The sequence below is a fragment of the Mercenaria mercenaria genome, chromosome 6 (genome assembly GCF_021730395.1).
Source record: "Mercenaria mercenaria strain notata chromosome 6, MADL_Memer_1, whole genome shotgun sequence".
NCBI lineage: Eukaryota > Metazoa > Mollusca > Bivalvia > Venerida > Veneridae > Mercenaria > Mercenaria mercenaria.
Genome location: NC_069366.1, coordinates 76,117,770 through 76,126,608, shown reverse-complemented (window position 1 = coordinate 76,126,608; position 8,839 = coordinate 76,117,770). Strand labels below are relative to the sequence as shown.

Here is an 8,839-nt window from a genome sequence, read left to right as displayed (position 1 = left end):
CATATAGCCACGTTTTAAGCGTAGTTGACAAAGTATTGATATAATGGCTTTAACAGCAAATCTTTTATTAGAAGCGTAAAAGTGCTCCGTTTCTCATTCCTGCCTGCCCCTCGGATTTGAGCAAAACCCTATCTTACACAGGCAGTCATACAAGATCCTTAACTCTGAACCTGACGTCAATTTAAGCGGTCAAGGTTCCTCATGCTAAAAAAACAGAATGAGGCAACCGTATCCAAACAACAGAATAAATTATATAGTGCTGCTATTTGTCACCAACAGTAGCAGAAACTACACAGCGTACATGGAAATAATGCTTATGTTTGTCATTTGCATCCTACTTACTCGAAATGAAACGAAACTTAAAGTGTTTTTTTATTTGTTTAACTTTACAGTCACATTTTCACATTTCATTCCATATGCATGCTTTACCGAAGAATGCCGGACTGGTTAACGTGAATATGTAATCGCACAAAAATTGTGTGTCATCATGGATCCCCTGTCCTAAATTGTACAGAAAGATCACAAATGCCGCTCGTTCCAGCTATTACTTCAGACACGGGCTGGAACTAGTATATGAAAACCAGTTAGAGAGCACATATTATTTGAAAATTTATCGCAATATGTATTCTTTGGCAAAGAAAATTACAATACATTATTTCCTACCTATCGCTGTGTACAAATGTATGAGCGAAATCGAAGAACAACACAAAATATAAGTGTTAATACATTTAATTCCCAACAAAACTTTGGCACACGATAATCTTTGACTTAGGTTCAATATTGCACAAAAAGTAAAGAGCATGTAAATATAGCAAAATACATAAATAGAACAGAAGGCAATAACAGTATTATGTAAAAAGTTAGCAATAATACACTGAGGATATAAATACATCTTTTTTGTGAACACAGTCTTGTGAAATCTTGTTTTGTCGTGTTGAGTAACACTCGCTGATGTCTTTATCCAGCAAACTTCAGTCACACCGACCCCTCTTGGCAAGATTTTGTCTGATAAATAACGATACTAGTTTCAGGACATTATTTGTCTAAGTCTTCTCGGCAAAGTTCAGTCCCAGAGACTTTTCTTGGCAAGTTTTGCTCCAGTGAATAATGAAACTAGTTTCAGAGCACTGTTGGAGTTGCTCCCACCTCCCCATATTCCCTGAGATCTGTCTCGTCGACAACCAGAACAGTTTTCGTCATAACTGCTGTTTCCCCATGGACTTGTGTAACCACTGCAGTGGGAACTGTGTTGACCATTTACCTCGGAGCGTGTGCAGAAACTACTTCCGGAAACACCCGAGCTGTTTCCCCAACTGCTGTTTCCCCATGAATTTCCCCAAGACATGATTTGCTGCTGAAGATTATTTTTGACTAAATTCTAACCGATTATCAAGCTGGTACAGTTGCCAATGAATGTAGTTATATTGCGTGCACTGGTTTTGCATGTATATACCGGTTGTCTTCGAGATCTGAAATCGACAAGAAATTAAGTTTGAATAACAATGAAATAAAAAAAAAACATTAATGATGATGATAACAATAATTATAATATTCATGATGGTAATAAGAATAATAAATTAAATAATGATGATAATAATAATAATAATAATTATCATTATTATTATTATTATCGAATATGATTCAAGTAAAATACGCTTGTAGGAAATAACAATAGTTATAGCGACGTTCACCTTCTTTTATGTAAAATTTATAAAAGAAATGCAATGAATATAAAGCCAGAAAGTTTATAATCAACACTGTGATGCAACAAACATAATAAAACAGTCCCAGATAAAATTACTTAACGTAGTTACCATCAAATGTACTTTTATGTTTTTTAAAATTGTTTGATATATCGTTAATTTAACGGCCTTTAATGGTTTGCAAATATTCTGTCCGATTTTTATACATACCTGATAGTTTCTCATACACTAAGAGCGATTGCGTTTTAAAAACTGGCTGTAAAACAGGCAATCAAACGGGTTTTATATCGGTTTTGTATGCGCTTATTACCATTTTTCTAATAATAGAAAAAATATTTGGCTGGGGTTTACCCTGGTATTATTCTGTGACGTCTAAAGAATTTAAATATTTAAATTTTAGTACGTATTTATTGCAATTATCCGATTTGTTAATAATATACGAATCGATTAGTCCATTATCTCAAAAGAAACCGTAGACGCAGCGTATTTGTACAATGTAAATACTTTGACCTCTTGAGGGCTTTCTTTAATCGGTGTATATAAAATTTAAAAGGCTTAGACGAAACAACATTCGTCATACAATGATCGTTTTCAGCGGAATTATAATTTTGGCAAATTGTAAAAATAGGTATTTCTAAATTTAAACTTATTTAGTCGTGGGTATTTCGCAAAGCTGTATTGTCATCTATCGTATCCATAATAGTCGGAAAATATTTTCATTGGAGCATTTTCGCGCTCACATTGTTAGATAAAATCTTTAATAAAATATTCACTTCGTAGTTATAAACAGCAGGGATCAGTGTGTAGTCAGATCAGTCTCAACGATGAAAGACGTTTGAAATGTAAATATTATCTGCTCGCTTGTGTAATACTCTTAATTTTTTCTTAATCTATTTACATGCGAAGTGTCGCTCAAAGCTTTATAAAGCAACTAAAGACATTTTAGTCCAACATAAAAGCAGTATCGCCTGAAATAGATAGATTATTCAATACATCTGAGATGTACATTCTAATTTTATTAGCCGTTTACATTCCTTCTCAGCCTTACGTTTTGTAAGTAGCACATTTCCAATCAAGTTTTCATTGATATATAGACTCGAGACAGAACATTCCAGTACAATTATAATGATTATAATACTAGAATGTTCTGTCTTGAGTCTGCCATGGAAGTAAAGAAACTCAAGGATACGGCCGCAAATGACGTTAAGAGCGAAACGTATTGTTCAAGACAAGTAAGAACAATAATGTATTGTATTAATGGAACACTGAAGCGAGGGTGAAAGAAAGACAACTCGACTGTAATGCTAATGGTTGAATGCAGAACGTGAACTGCAGTTTCTGATCTTTCGGAAGCACAAGCACTTTCATATAACTAAATTTAAGGTCCCAATTGTACATACCATTACACTGTAAGCTTTGGTCTCACAAGCTGACTTCTAACTGCAGGTACACAGCTAAGATAAAAGAGCCCTACAACAGGTAGAGTGGTCAAAAAGTTATCCATATTTTGAAAAATCATGTCATGATCTAAATAAAATAGCACTGCAATATTAAAAGAGCAACGTTTATCTGCTTATTTAGGGATGGAAGATGACCTTGAACATGTATTTCAATGCATGCTGTCACATGTCCTTATATCAGGGTTGAATTTTTTATAATAATACTTTTTTATTGCATTGATAGTAAAGGGGAAATTTTAAAAGATTGTGTGAAATGGTAATAAAACTTTTTATGATCTAGACATGTGCTCAGTTCGTTTTAGAAGGCTTACGGATAATGACTGAGAGTAGTCAGGGGCGGAGAAAATGAGGGGATTGAACCGAAAAATGTCACATGTAATTTTACAGAAGTTAATAAATAGTTCAAATTGACTCAATTTTCTGATTATTGTTTTAATTGCAAATGTGCACAATCAATAGAACAGCAATGAATTATGCCGCAAAACAGATCAAAAGAATATTAGTATAATGTATAGGTTATAGCAAAGTTGTCTTCTGTGCTGTAACGTTTATTAAAAGTTCGAAGTTAAGGTCAATACTTCAGATCAGCCCCACAAGCTTTTCTTTGCCATGTTTGTTTTGTTACCAATTCCAAAAAGTGGTATGAGGTTTTTGCCATGCTTATCCTTGTGCTTGGTGCTCACCCAGGATGAGTTGGCTCGGTCATGACGGCAACCAGAACAGCTTTCATCATAATATATTGGTCTGGAATTCCCCCACACTCCTAACCCTGCGATACAACATGATTTGTGGACTCCCTCTGGTGCATTCCCGTTTGTACGTGATTCACCAAATGTATCATAATGGCCTCTTGAACTTGTGCTAAGCCAGCCATTATTTCCCCATGAATCACCCCAACTCATCTTTGCGATAAATTTCTCAATTTGCACTGAAAGAAAATAGTTATCAATCAGATGTTATTTGGTGCTTAATTAGATCTATAGTATGTTAATTATTTGGATCATAATTTTCTTTCGAACTGATGTTTGATACATTTTTATAATGCGCAATGTTGACAGAAACATATGTTTAGAAAACAGGTTGGAAATGGAAATGGGTCTACTTTGAAGCTCACTGTCAAGGGAGACAACTGACAGTTATAATAATTACTACCAGCGTAATAGTTACAGCTGTGTATAAAATGTATGATTTTTAGGACCGTCGGATATTTTTGCTGCATTAATTCAGTTATAATTTGGTACAGTCCTACGTATGAAAATAAATCAATTTGTGTAAGTTTGTAAAACAGATTAAGAAATCTTCAGACCAGGAACTCACTATTGTATTAATTTTGTTAAAATAAGGTTACTAAAACAATAATATCTAACGTCTTTGATGTCGTTCAAAAGTCCGAATTACCGGTATCGTATCTACATTTTGGAGTATAAGTACGGGTTAGGACGACTGCCCCATAATTTATACTGATACAATTTACTTCTTACATTAAAGTTTCGTTTCATAATATGTAGAAATCGAAAAATATCACAAAAGGGCTCTGTTGCATGTATGAAACATAATATTATTAACTAGTTTTTCTGAAATTTTTAAGAGATTACAACATAAAGTCAATCTGAATAAAATCGCCTCCTAAAATGCTACGCCTTGTTTGCCTTAGTAAGATTTAGTCTTTCAGTCACATTGAATTGAAACTATTAAACACTAAAATCTGTAATTATGTCCTACGATGCCCAAACATTTTTTTTTAAATGTCAATACTTGCCCTTTTCTAATAAATATCCGGCACGCTTTTACAAACAAGAACATCAAATAATGAGAAAAAAAATTAAAAACATTCTTATATTAAGTATTGCATGTATGCCAATACTTATTGTCAGCAATTTTATAATACGATTAAACCAGTGCATTAATATCAAATAAGTACAACTGGGGCAGTGACTTAAGGCAACGCACCCGTTAAGGACAAACAGTTTATTCTGGTCTCACTGTTATTTCGGCATTCTTCAGACGTAAATGTAGCCTATGAAATATTACCTTTCACCGGTGAATATTTGGTGGATTAAACTTACTCCGTTAAATTGCTCTTAAAACATAAGAATTAATAGGCTTACTGTGTGTCTTGACAGAATTCATTTCATATTTTCAGGGACGATGGTGTTATTGAATTAGCATAAATTTCTAAAAGTCGGACCTTAGTCGTTTAATCAGCACCACTGCTTAAGATGTAGAAAAAGTAAAGATAAAGTGTTTGTTTATTATAGTGTCACCCCTATGTCAAGTTGGCTTATGAGACACGTACAAACATTGAACAGCAGTACTTGGCTTATCCATTAGGCCACCGCAGCTCGGTTATACTGTATAAATAAGCTTCCGTACTTGTACAAAATATGTTATAAACATAGTGGTATGCGTCTTTCGGAAACCAACCGTTCTGATATATATGGAAGCCGTGGACGGCCACTTTTGAGTTTCGACTTACGGGTGTTTTTGACTTTTGAGTTATGACTTTCGACTTTTGACTTATGAATTTTGATTTATGACTTTTGGCTTAGGCTAAGCATTACACACGTGTTCTAGAAGCTGAAGGCAACTACGTTGGTGTCAGGTTAAATGTAGTTTTGTTTCAGGCAAATATGAATTTTGCGTTTAAGGTATCTCGCTGTTGTACAAATATTCAGGACCACAGTATTGATGCGGCAATTCATATAGAGTTTTGTTTTGTGTCTTTCAATATTTTCATTCAAAATACGATTATATGCAAGGTAAAAATTTTGCCTTTTCAACAACGCAAGCACTTTGCATTTTTTTTCGCGGAAAACAGACAAGCTATAGGCACACAATGAAAACGTTTTTACGTATTACTATACTAAGTCTACAGAGAGCTGTCCTACTCGCCCTGCAATGGCTATAACTTAGGATGGACCTTGTTTTACTGCCCAGCATTGAAATAGTCTGATAGCTCTAATATGAAATATATTGCTGATAGTCGATTCAATATTTTTTACGCCGCTTATGTTTTTTTAGACAAAAATGCAAAATACATTAATAGGGTTCACCTTTTGTGTTAAATGCACTTCAAGGAATCTGCACCTATTGGAGAAAGTATGTTGTAAATAAAAACACTGTTTCATAATTAATTTAATTAATAACAATCATTTGCATGTATCAATAATTCTGATTACACCATTAAACAATTATCAGTCACAAAACAGTTGCAAAATATAAATAATTCCTTTAGATAACATGACAGAAATAAATGAGACAAACAAAAATGTAGCAACAAAAGTTCTTCCAATCCACTTTGCACACTACATAATATAAACAAATTAAATTTTTTGGCCATAATTAGGAAACAAAGACCATGGTATACTGGTCGAATCATGAGAGGTAATGAGAGGTAATTTAACCTTTAGCCTGCTGGCGGCAAGTGTTTCTGCCTTTGCGACCAATGCAGACCAAGATCAGACCAAGATTAGCCTGCACATCCATACAGGCTGATCAAGGTTTGCACTGGTCACTATTCAGTAAGTAAATTGTCAGTGAACACCCTTTAAATAATAAGTGGTACTGCCTAAATTGAATGATGGACCAGTCCATTTTAGAAATTTAGCAGGGTAAAGTTTAAATGAAAATGTTCAAACTCTTCAAGACCCCCAGCATTGTGCATTTAGATGAATAGTATGAAAATGATTTGTCAAGATTTAATATGAGTATGAATTTTGAATATGTATGAGTGTTTATGTCAGTCTTAACTGGATCTCTCACTTCGAGTTTAGCACCATTATCTTACAGTTACGATTAGTAATAATCCATTTTCTTCAGGAATATTCACATTGGTTTCCATTTCAGAACATAAATAGAAACTTGAAAGTCGGAAAGTATTTCCCAGATAATAAATAGAAATAATTCTTATTTACAATAATAGCAACTTGCGATTAAAGAGAAAACCTGTCGACACGCAAAATTGATACTGGTTAGAAATAATGGTTTCCCATTTTGCCACTCTTTGGGCACATGCATGTTAAACACAGAATCATCATTTAAAAGTACAAACTTAAATGTATTTTTCTTACATTCATTTCAGCACTTATTTTATAACTGTACAATTTTCAACGTAACAAGAATGTTTGGCGATATTATTCGGACTTTTTCAATACGTCATACAAAAAATGAGAATTTCATGTTTGAGGCCACGAAGGTAACCCGGTTTTTATTGCCTCATTGTGATCGAAAAGCCGGCTACCTGTTAATTTTACAATGTGATATGTTTTTACAGGCAAAATGTCAAATAATAATTAATCGGCTATATTTCATTTCCAAAGCTTTTATCACGATCCGCAAATTCAGTTCCTTACAAACAAAACATAATTCTCATGTATCTTCATTTAAATGTTTATACCCACGTGTATGAGCCACAAAGACCCTACTGAATTTTCAAGCTACAAATTTTGTCAACATCAAAACAGCATACTGGTAGACAACAAATTAATCGTAAAATCAGTTATCCTTTCCTACCTAGGAATACCACGTTCATCTATGTCCAAACTGTGATGTATTCATAAAATGGAACTCATGATCCTATCGCGTCTACTTTTTGCCCGCATTTAGCACATCGAGAATATCAAAACCCAGGTTTCCAGATGAATTTTGGTCCCATGCAGACATTGCCCTTTGCCCTCTACATCCAGGACAATTTTCTTCATACGAACTTTTCATCCAGCCGCTACTTCCAGCAATGCACGTGGCCGTATGGGTACCTTCTGGATCTTTGTTTGAATAGCTGCTTCCGTTCCATGATTTCTGACCCGCATTGCTTTCAGAATTTCCCATTTTTTACGGTGTTCTTAGCTCTACAACTGACGTACCACCCTGAAATTCAAATGTTATTATTATATATTGAAAATAATATAATTTTAAAGCAGTTTTTATTACGGTTTTTATGAGTGAGTTTTAAACCTTTTTTCAACAGTATTTAGGCTATGCGTGTTTCTGACAAAATTTTGGTGGAGGATTTGTAAAGCAGACAATGGATGACATCTATGAGAGTATATTAATCAAATCAGAACATATTTCAGCGAGTTAAAATTAAGATGTAATCAAAATGATAGATCTATTATTTTTTGTCCTGTGTAGTATCACTTCAAATAAGAGAGCTTTTAGCTATTCCTGAAGTATTTTTCTTTGTGAAAATACCGAAACAAAATCGTATTGAAATTAATTTGTTTAGTTACTTTTGCAAAATTTATTTCAAATGTAAAATTTTCTCTGATTTTATAATTTGTCAATATTACATTCGCATAATTGTATAAATAAGCATAAAACCTTACCTTGACAGGTATTTAACAAACACAATAAAACGAAAGAGCAAAATATTTTTCTAGCAGTACCATCAGAGCTTTGGGTTCTACGGACTTATCATCTCTTTTATAATGCTAGAGGACGCTGGGAAACCTCTTTTTTTATAAGAGAAGTTCATCAAAGTCTCATGCTGCTTGACAAAATAATAACACGTCAGTTTCATAAGAAAGTTCCACGAAACACTGATGTTGTGCTTTTCGTAAGCGGATTGAGGGGCGCATGACACGCACTGTCTCTCTCCCGAGGCAAACATTTTACTATTGTACTCATTTTGCCAAAGATATTTCGGCACACTAAGGCCGCAAAATATGTTATTCCGGT

At 33.9% G+C, this 8,839-nt stretch overlaps 2 long non-coding RNA genes across 2 annotated transcripts; both read right to left on the bottom strand.

Moving 5' to 3' along the window:
* Window positions 1-713: 713 nt before the first annotated feature.
* LOC128557854 (uncharacterized) lies at window positions 714-2,018 on the bottom strand. Its single transcript, XR_008371446.1, has 2 exons — window positions 1,914-2,018; window positions 714-1,469 (listed from the first exon to the last, which is right to left on the bottom strand). It is a non-coding gene; the product is annotated as an uncharacterized LOC128557854 (long non-coding RNA).
* Window positions 2,019-6,282: 4,264 nt separating this feature from the next.
* Window positions 6,283-8,603, bottom strand: LOC123550006 (uncharacterized). The gene is made up of 2 exons (XR_006686150.2): window positions 8,488-8,603; window positions 6,283-8,029 (listed from the first exon to the last, which is right to left on the bottom strand). It is a non-coding gene; the product is annotated as an uncharacterized LOC123550006 (long non-coding RNA).
* Between the last annotated feature and the right edge of the window lie 236 nt (window positions 8,604-8,839).